This window comes from Silene latifolia, chromosome 1 (genome assembly GCF_048544455.1).
Source record: "Silene latifolia isolate original U9 population chromosome 1, ASM4854445v1, whole genome shotgun sequence".
Classification (NCBI taxonomy): Eukaryota; Viridiplantae; Streptophyta; class Magnoliopsida; order Caryophyllales; family Caryophyllaceae; genus Silene; species Silene latifolia.
The window spans coordinates 56772102-56782914 of NC_133526.1; the positions used below are offsets into that span (position 1 = coordinate 56772102).

Here is a 10813-nt window from a genome sequence, read left to right on the forward strand (position 1 = left end):
TACACTAGAAATAGTGTTTAAATCGGTTTGGGGAGGTTTGATCATAAGTGACCATAGTTTAATAGAAAACATGCATCATCTAGTATAGTGTAGATTGCATTCATTTGTTATATATGTCATATAGAATTGCATTTAGTTAGAGCATGCATTCATTCATATCATATCATTGCATTTGTACTTCAATTTCCATAAAACTTTAAAAATTCAAAAACAGGTATTCCCTTTTTATTCCTGCTCCTACATGTACATTGAGGACAATGTCCAAAATAAAGTGGGGAATGGGAATTTATATTCCAAAAATGCATAAAAATTTGAAAATTTGAAAAACCCAAAAACATGTTCATTTCCTTTGTAGTGTAGTCTTGTATATATTGTGCTTGTCCATCCTTTTTCACATTGATCGACAACGCCACATCCAAGACATGAGGATATTGAAGACCGCATAGTAGGATCTTTCCAATCCCCTTTTTTCCTCTTTATGTTTATGACGCCCCTCGATAAAGCGGAAAATATAACTAATAAATTAAAGCGGAAATTTGTGATATTTTAAAAACTTTTAAAATTACTAGTTAAAGAATAGCACGCGGGTGCCACTAACGAAAAGTAACAATTACAACAATAGACAAATTTAGGTTATTACAACCCAAGTCTAGAAAACGGGGAAAAGATATCCCACGAATAAACATATAAAGGGTTTCTAAACTAGCAACTAAGGCCCAAGGGTTTAGTTCTCGCTAGCCCACACGTCTTCCCCACGTAAGCATCTTCACCACCTGTCATTCATGTAAACATGAACGCCATAGTCAGTGGGGAGTAACTCAAGGTTCTCCCAGCCACAATATGTCGAAACGAACATAACGAAGAACATAAACAAACAATCATATTAGATAAGACATGAGTGAATCGAATCATAACTAAACATGGGATCATACGTGTTTAAACCAACAAGGAATAAATAAATGATGGAATAAACAGCTAAGGCATGAGCAACAATAAATAAATGGAGAAGAAAGACAAGGAAACAAACACGACCACTTAGCCACGAGCACGTATTTCAAGGAGATATGACCAAAGTAACCATCCAAATAATGCAAGACATTTATCACTCTTAGACTATAATTTCCCTGGGTAGGACTACGATGATAATACGGTCCTAGTCTAAATCTGCAGATTCTCGGGTGTATATCCCAATGCGATGTGCGCCAGCACAGCACGCACCCAAGACTCGACTACTAATGGAGACCGAGTACCCCAATCGCCAGAACAGCACGAAAGTGGCGGAATGACTAAGATAAGGCTCACTTGCCAGAACAGCACAAGTGGCCAGAACCGTACTTGCCATAACAGCACAAGTAGGCCAAACCGTACTTGCCAGCACAACACAAGTAGGCGAAACCCGTACTTGCCAGAATAGCACAAGTAGGGCGAAAATGAATGTCAAGCATATACGATGGTATTATGGCATTTCTACAAGAGTACGACTCTTTGCAAGTAGTTATTTTTAATAATATTTTCATACTTGTAACATATACAAATAAACATTTCATTTCATAATTAAACATGACGGTTAAATAAAATATAATAAATAATCATGAATAATTTACGTTATGTGAGAATTACGGAATAACAAGCACAAGTGACTCATTCATGAGCCCACTACAAAACATAAGATTGGCCCAACAATTAAATCATATGATAAGTCCAACAAATCACTCATGTAAAAACCGACCATTAAATCATGTGAAACCCACAACAATTTGATCATGAGACAAAAATACATATAATGAACGACATTTAACGGATTATGCTATATAAAATACGAGACGGTCATTAAACTATTCAAATGAAGCAAACTTGACACCGAAAGTACCCATAATCTAAATGTGGCCCAATAATCTAACTTATAAATCGGTCCACTTATAACACACAACATGGCCCAATATGCCCACCCAACCATCATATAAAGGAAAAAGAGAAAAGGAATAAAGGAAGGGGAAAAAGAAGACAGGGAGTACGAGTATATGGACTCCATCCCGTGACTACCCAACACAGCCAAGGCGTGGCCACACCGTCAGCCCACAGTCGGCCACCAGCCCAACCAAGCTACATCCACTACATATCCCCCTTTACCAACTAGCTCAACCAAGCTCAACCCGACTACATCCAACCGCACAACCGCTCTAAAATAAAGGAGTAAAACCGTCCTATAGACGATATAAAGATAGGGCACCAACATCTTAAAACCCGAGTTTTCAAGCGGTAAAAATCAAGTTTACGGGTGACGACCTTAGCGTGAATATACAGACAAGAAAATAGAATTAAAGGACCGCTTCATCCGTCAAAAACAGAGAACGAAGCCAGTCCAGCTTTGGTTACCAGACGGAGTTTATAGCAGCACATTTTCGCAGCCCAAACCAGTTTCTAGCAGTCTGTTTTAGACTCGACTCAAGACGGATATGAAGGCAAAGTGAGGACAGGAATTAGCATGACTCAAATGCCAAAATCATTAATTTCTATCATAGACAGACCCAAAACAGCCACTTCCAACAGCCATTCAAGTCAGAAATTCGAGCATAGCAAGATGAATCCTCCATGTAAACCACACAAATGAAAGTAAGCATAAAGAACACAACTTTAACACGTAAAAGATCTAAAAATGAGTTTATGGGGCGAAATATCGACTCATTGTCGAGTAACCCATCACCGTTACCTCATAACCTCGCGAATTCCCGAGTAAAATCGTCCAAAGCACGAGCCTTTCTTCAGTTTTCAAGGTCTTCAACTAAAAAGGAGGAAAAACGAGTTGTTTGAGTCACCAAAACCGAGTTTGTCATAAGATGCCCATTTCGAAAATTCAACAAAATCAAAGCTTTCTTACCTTAAAAGAACGAGGAAGGGGCGAGGAAGTTAATCGTACAAAAATAATGGAGTTTGGTTGAGAAATAAGGGAGAAAATGGAGGTTGAAGGTCAATGGAAATGGAGGTGGTACGGGTTGTTATGTGGCTGTTGTTGTTTTGAAATGAAGAAGAAGTGGACGAAAGTGGGGGAAGGGAGATGCAGGAGTGTGGGGTTTTTGGGACACGGTAAGGCATAACAACAAAAATAATTTATAATAATAATAATATATAATAATAATAATAATACTAATAGTATATAATGATATATTTATATATATATATATATATATATATATATATATATATATATATATAAAGTACAAAAGTAGAGTATAGGTAGGTGAATGTGTTGTTTGTTTTCGGTTGGTCCGGATTAAAGTAGGTATAAAATGGAATGTGACGGTCTATAGCTAGACGGAAAAATATCTCGAGTTTATTATAACTTGAGACGGAAACTAATATTATTATTGTCACTATTATTGTCCGGCCAAAAATATGTATACATATATTCTTATATAAATTATGTCTTAAAAATATAATTTAACAATACGTATTTTTATATAAACGAGCTTTTATATATTACTTTTACAAAAATCGTGTTTGACATAAAATTAATTAAATTGAATAATTCAAAAATATTTAATAAAGTGATTCAAAAGGTTTAATAAATTTTAAATGTCAAAATGGGAAATTCGCGGGTGTTACAATCACCCCATCTTTTAAAAAGTTTCGTCCTCGAAACTTGAAAGTAGAAATGAAAGGTTATATAAAATAAGACTGGAATTGTAATCGGTAACCAAAACATTTTAAAGGTTACGTATCGTAAGAGTCGAAATTCTTTCAAAAGTTCCATATAAAATTTTCCGACCGAACCCGATCGAAAACTAAATCATTTGCATAAATCAAAAATCAAAATACTTTCAAAAACATTAATGAAGAGTTTTCAAAAGTGTAAGTCTAATTCATGGAACGAAATTGCTCTTGTCGTGCACACAAGAACGCTAACTTTCCAAGTCGAAGACAATTTAAAATAAAAATCATTCGCCGACAAGCGTAGAACAAGTTATCAAACGTCTTCAATAACGAGTTCTAACATCCGATCAACGTCAAAATCAAAAGAAAAAGGTACTCCACTAAAATTTTCTTTTGCAAAAGTCAAATGGAAGTCGAAAGATTCATTGTTGACTTTCAAAAAGGAGCCAATGTCTGTAAATACAGCATTAAACTTTGGCAAGGAAGTCATAAATAGATCAAAGTTAACCGAAATTGGATAAAAATTTAAATAAATCCCGGGTTTATCAATCAAAATCACGATAAGTAAGTTTATACTCAAGGAACAAAAGAAGAATTAAATCGAATTTCCATTTTCAAAATTTTAAAATAGGTAAGGTTTTGCAAAAGTAACATAAATTTTTAACAACGAATCAAAACTGGTAGCTTGAAATATTTAGAAATTGGGCAAAAGAAAAGTAACTTAGACATCATAGATACAAGTATGCTAAGAGGATTCAAACTTAACTAATCAAAAAGAGCTATGATGAACTTCTTAGGGGTAAGGTTCGAAGTCAAATCTAAAAGGATGTCAAAGATGGAGCTTCACAGGTTACCAACATCAAACTTAAGAGAGGAGTATGACGAAACAAGGGAAAGAGAGGTATGAACGGTAACGCTTATGGTCAAAGAAGAATAGGAATTAGACAAGAAGGAAACGTCAGGTACTCATATCTCAACAACAACATCATCCTGAACTGTTCCGAAATCTTCCTAACAACAAAACTTATAATCACAACACTCCCAAGGATTTCCTCAAAACACTCATGTCGTTTCATCCTAAGCAATTCCATGAAACAAGGTACTCCACTATAGGTGTGATTTCATCACTCCAAATCCTCAAACATCCACAAACATTTTCCACAAGGTCAAAGTCAAAGTTTCCAACAAAGCTATACTCATATCCAATTAGTGTCAACCAGGGGTTCCTCAGAAAAGTAAAACCCTCAATCAAAAATCCCAATACTAAGCTCTAAATTCCCAGAAAAGGTTCCTCAAATATTCCACAAGGTTCTCATTTCAAAACAAGGTAGTGACATGCCAACCCAAAGTCTGAAAAATCAATAGGACCTCGAGTCCTTCTATCCTATTACTTATCTCGGATTCCCGAAAGCAGAACCACACTCAAAGTTCCTAAAACCATAAATTGAAACTATGTTCTTTAACCTAACAATTGGTGTCAACCATACCATTATCCTCTATAGTTACTAAAATAAGTGCCAAGACTTCCCAACAATGTAGGTTACTCTCACTCTCATACCATACCTCAAGTAGTAATCAAGATCACACACTTAGACCAACTAATAATCCTAAAATTAGAATTTCTCATGTGGTAACATATACATCGTCAAACTCTTATGCCAAAGGTAATTACGAAAGCCAATCACAAATTCGACTTACTTAGTCAATCCGATATCCTCAAACCCACCATTCAATTACATCCATTTTAGGTCAAGTATTAAGCACTAGTATCCCAAGACACGTCTCACTACACTTCCCAAACCTTTCAAATCCAAAACATAAACAACCAAGCCAAGTTCTATAACCTTAGTAACAAATGCAACTCACACTTGACACACATAATCCACCAATCAAATATACTCACTCTATCAAGGATCTAGGTATAATAACCATCAAGTATGTCTCATCACACTACCTAAGTCTTTCCAACATCAAATCCTCTCAAAACCAGGTTTAAGGGTCAACCACAAACAAACTTCACAAAAGTCAAATTTTTCAACCAAGGTCAACATTCCTTAAAAGAAGGAACACTATCCAAAAAGCGTTAAGGGAGGATAAGCAAGGAACAAAGGACCAGTTAAGAGGGTACACGAGTAGCTTTAAAGGTAAAACATAAGGGAGTTTAGAAGAAGGATAAGCACCAAGAGATAAAGGATAAGGCAGATGCAATAAAAATGAGAAACATCTTCGAGGAAGTAGAAGCATTCTTCAAAGTTGAACCAATCTTCAATTTCCGGCAATAGACATCAAATCTTGATCTTCATGTAGGTAAGCTCACGGTCATTGATCCAAGGGCACAACAAAAATTAAATGGCAATCAACACACATGTTAGAACCTAACAAAGAGCAAACGCACTACAGACTACCACCTTAGGTCCTTAAGTCTACCCATCTCTCATTCATTATTCGAGGTCAAGTTCAGTTTAAATTTGGGGTTCACGTGTGTGCGTCGGGAGCAACATATTCTCTGATACCAACTGTGATACCCCGCGATAAAGCGGAAAATATAACTAATAAATTAAAGCAGAAACTTGTGATATTTTAAAAACTTTTAAAATTACTAGTTAAAGAATAGCACGCAGGTGCCACTAACGAAAAGTAACAAATACAACAATAGACAAATTTAGGTTATTACAACCCAAGTCTAGAAAACGGGGAAAAGATATCCCACGAATAAACATATAAGGGGTTTCTAAACTAGCAACTAAGGCCCAAGGGTTTAGTTCTCGCTAGCCCACACGTCTTCCCCACGTAAGCATCTTCACCACCTGTCATTCATGTAAACATGAACGCCATAGTCAGTGGGGAGTAACTCAAGGTTCTCCCAGCCACAATATGTCGAAACGAACATAACGAAGAACATAAACAAACAATCATATTAGATAAGACATGAGTGAATCGAATCATAACTAAACATGGGATCATACGTGTTTAAACCAACAAGGGATAAATAAATGATGGAATAAACAGGTAAGGCATGAGCAACAATAAATAAATGGAGAAGAAAGACAAGGAAACAGACACGACCACTTAGCCACGAGCACGTATTTCAAGGAGATATGACCAAAGTAATCATCCAAATAATGCAAGACATTTATCACTCTTAGACTATAATTTCCCCGGGTAGGACTACGATAATACGGTCCTAGTCTAAATCTGTAGATTCTCGGGTGTACATCCTGATTCGACGTGCGCCAGCACAGCACGCACCCAAGACTCGACTACTAATGGAGACCGAGTACCCCAATCGCCAGAACAGCACGAAAGTGGCGAAATGACTAAGATAAGGCTCACTTGCCAGAACAGCACAAGTGGCCAGAACCGTACTTGCCAGAACAGCGCAAGTAGGCCAAACCCTACTTGCCAACACAACACAAGTAGGCGAAACCCGTACTTGCCAGAACAACATAAGTAGGGCGAAAATGAATGTCAAGCATATACGATGGTATTATGGCATTTCTACAAGAGTACGACTCTTTGCAAGTATTTATTTTTAATAATCTTTTCATACTTGTAACATATACAAATAAACATTTCATTTCATAATTAAACGTGACGGTTAAATAAAATATAATAAATAATCATGAATAATTTACGTTATGTGAGAATTACGGAATAACATGGAAACAAGCACAAGTGACTCATTCATGAGCCCACTACAAAACATAAGTGATGTGACCATAATTAGAGCACATTTAGTCCCTGAATTAGCCTTGTTCCCATGCTTTTTAGTGCATATTTGGGTCATTTATTGTCTTTAGTTCTTTGTTTTGCATATTCTTTGAGGTTTTGATCCCTTGGTAGAAAAGGAGTGCAAACCTTGCATTTTCATGGCAAAACGAGACTAAATTGATTGAATTCAATGACCAAGCATCAAGGAGAGGCAAGATTAGAAGGCCTTTGTACATACTATAGTAGATGGGCAATGATGAGAAAAGATCCTTGCATCCACGAGGAAATCCCCGAGGATTTTATGAAGAAAAAGGAAGAAAAGAAGAAGAAATGAGACTGTCCAGCAATCCGTGCGGATTGTCCTGAAGACGCCCGTCCTCGACCACCACAATCCGAGCGTCTTCACCCCAAGACGCCCGGGCAGCAGCTCCAGAAGACGCCCGGCTTCTCCCAAGGACGCCCGGCTTCTCCCAAAGACGCCCGGGCAGAGACCACAGAATCCACCCGTCCCGTGCTAAAGACGCCCGGATTCCCAGGCAGACCATTTCGTTTCTTCAAGCTTCAAAGAAAGATTCCCATCCTTCCAAAAAGACCGGCGTTTCCTTAAGTAGGGACTTAATCGTCATTTAAGCCCTTAGTTAACCCTAATTCCTACACCTAATCCCCACTATAAATACCCCTTTAATTTTGTAATCGACAATTAATCAAGTTTTAATACAAGTTTTATTTCCTTAATCTCTCTTTTGTTCATCCTTTATTTTGGGTAATTGATGTTTTTTGGGTTATTATTGGGAGATTGACAACCTCTCAATCAAGCATCAAGTACTTCTTATATTCTTTGCTTATTATTGGAATCATTAGGAGGTATAATTCTCTTAATCCCTTTTTAATTATTGTTAATTACTTTCATTTATTCATCATGTTTCACTTTGTTGGTATGATTGACAACCTTGCTAGCATGTTCAACATGATAATGAGTGAGTAGTTCCTTAGCTAGGGTTAATGGGTAATTAGGGGAAACCAACATGGGGAATGATTCATGCTTAAATTAATATGCTTTCATGGTTTATTTGCTTGCTTGTTATGATCTCAACTCATGCACATGTTATGTTTGATGAAATGTGAGCCTATGAATCCTTGCATTTTTTACCCATCACCTATCTTTTCAATGAGACTTATAAGACATAAACCAACTCGAGTCTCATTAGACCATGCAAGTTGTTGAGTAGGGAAGACTAAGTCGACTTGTAGGTGATGTACAATCTAATCGATTCGGCTCCGGGACCCAAACTTTCCTAGGATTGTAAGATATAAACCAACTCAATCCATCACAACAATAATTGCTTGCTTATAATTTGAGAACATGTTTGTATGATCAATTCCCATGAATCCCCTATGACCCCATGACACCCTAGTGCTTTTTATCAATTGTTTACAACCCTTTTAATTCATCTTACTTGTTTACTTTCATTGCTATTTAGTTTAGTGACCTTCTACATCAAACTCCAATTGTGACACCCCTAAGACATCGCTAGTTGCAATAGAAATCTCATCTCAATTCCCGTCCCTTGGGATCCGACCATTACTTGCCTCTTTACTAATTGTAGAGTTGTTGGTGAAGTTATAAATTGTGTTTTGGTCTAGGTGCTCCTAACGACAAGTTACCGAAAAGACATAGTTCATAGTCCGACCAAAAATGGCGCCGTTGCCGGGGACGGTGTTAACTTGATTTAGATTTTCTTATATTGTTATTAGTTGTGTCTTTCTTTGCCTTGGTGAAGTAAAACTCCTCAAGGTTTGTTCTAATTGTTTTCAAGTTGTTTGATATTTTGCATGTTTAGAAGGTCACAAGGTGACTTGTTACCTTTTGATGGTGAAATTGAAAGAACTTTGACAACCAAGAGAAGACTTGCTAGGAGAAATTTGAGAGGTATTGATGAGGTTGTAGATATTCAACCAACTATTGAGTTCATCAACCCTTTTGCAAGAGAAGGTGAGGAGAACCCAACACAAAATCCAACACAAAATCAACCCACAATGCCTAAGTTTTCATCACATTCTGTACCCACCGAGGAGAACCTACCCAATGGTACTCCCACACCACAACATCTAACCGGAAATTTTATTGCCAAATCCGCATTTATCCAATTAGTCGAAAGAAGCCAATTTGGGGGGATTCCTAGTGAAGACCCTCACTCTCATATGGAGACCTTTTGTGACTATTGTGATGCGATTTCTCAAACCGGTGTAACTCAAGACCAAATTCGATGGGTCTTATTTCCTTTTTCTCTAATTGGCACCGCGAAACAATGGTTGAAAGGCCTTGATAAGGCTACTCTCGGAATTGATTCTTGGAAGAAGTTGGCTCTAGCTTTCTACAAAAAGTTCTATCCACCGGAAAAGACTAACATGCTAAGAGCTCAAATTACAGGTTTTAAGCAAAGGGATGAAGAATCTTTGTATGAAGCTTGGGAGCGATTCAAAGGAATTTGTCGCTCATGTCCTCACCAAGGACTTAGCGAGTGGTTCTTGGTACAACAATTTTGGAACGGTCTATATGAAGATTCAAGGAACATTCTCAACATGGGATCAAATGGAATGTTCACCGAAGTTGATGACAATCAAACTTGGAACAAAATTGAGGAAATGGTGGTCCATAACTCACAATATAGTAGACCTCGCAAGGCTACTAGAGGAGGAAAGCATAAAGTGGACTCTATTACTCAATTGGGTGCTCAACTTAGTGCTCACATTGATACCATCAATTTGAAGTTTGAAAAAGCTATGGCTAGACTTGAAGAAGCCTCAAAATCACCAAAGCATCATGTTAATGCCATGACGGCATCTTCATCAATCCCAAGTGGGATATGTGAGAATTGTGGAACTTTGGGACATGACCAAAGTGAATGTAGGGGAACAAATGAACAAGTGAATGCTTTCCAAGCATACAAGAGTGGTACCCCTTATTCCAACTATTACAATGAAAACACCAAATTCCATCCAAATCTCTCATACAAAAGCCAAAATGTTCAAAACCCTCAAACAACATACACCCCACCTCCCATGAGAAACCAAAGTCAAAGACCCTTTTACAACCAAAACCAAGGTTACCAAAATCAGTCTCCATATAATCAACAAAATGACCAAGGTTTTGATGTTCAAAAAGCGGTCCTTCAAATGCAAAAGAATCAACAAGTGTTTTTCACTCAAATGCAAAAAGATAGTCAAGCAAAGGAAACCACCATCAACAACATCCTAGCTCACACCAAAATGTTGGAAACCCAATTGACTCAACTAGCATCTTCAAGCTCACAAAGACAAAAGGGGTAATTACCACCTCAAAGTAATCCCCCAAGACATGAAACAGTTAGTGCCATTCACTTGAGAAGTGGTACAAGGTATGAAGCACCGAAGAAGCAAGTTGAGGATGAAGTTGTGAAAGCTAGTGATA

General features: G+C 37.3%; 1 non-coding gene across 1 annotated transcript; it reads right to left on the reverse strand.

The window, feature by feature from the left end:
• Positions 1 to 9771: 9771 nt before the first annotated feature.
• Positions 9772 to 9878, reverse strand: LOC141619086 (small nucleolar RNA R71). The gene has a single exon (XR_012531583.1). It is a non-coding gene; the product is annotated as a small nucleolar RNA R71 (small nucleolar RNA).
• Positions 9879 to 10813: the final 935 nt, after the last annotated feature.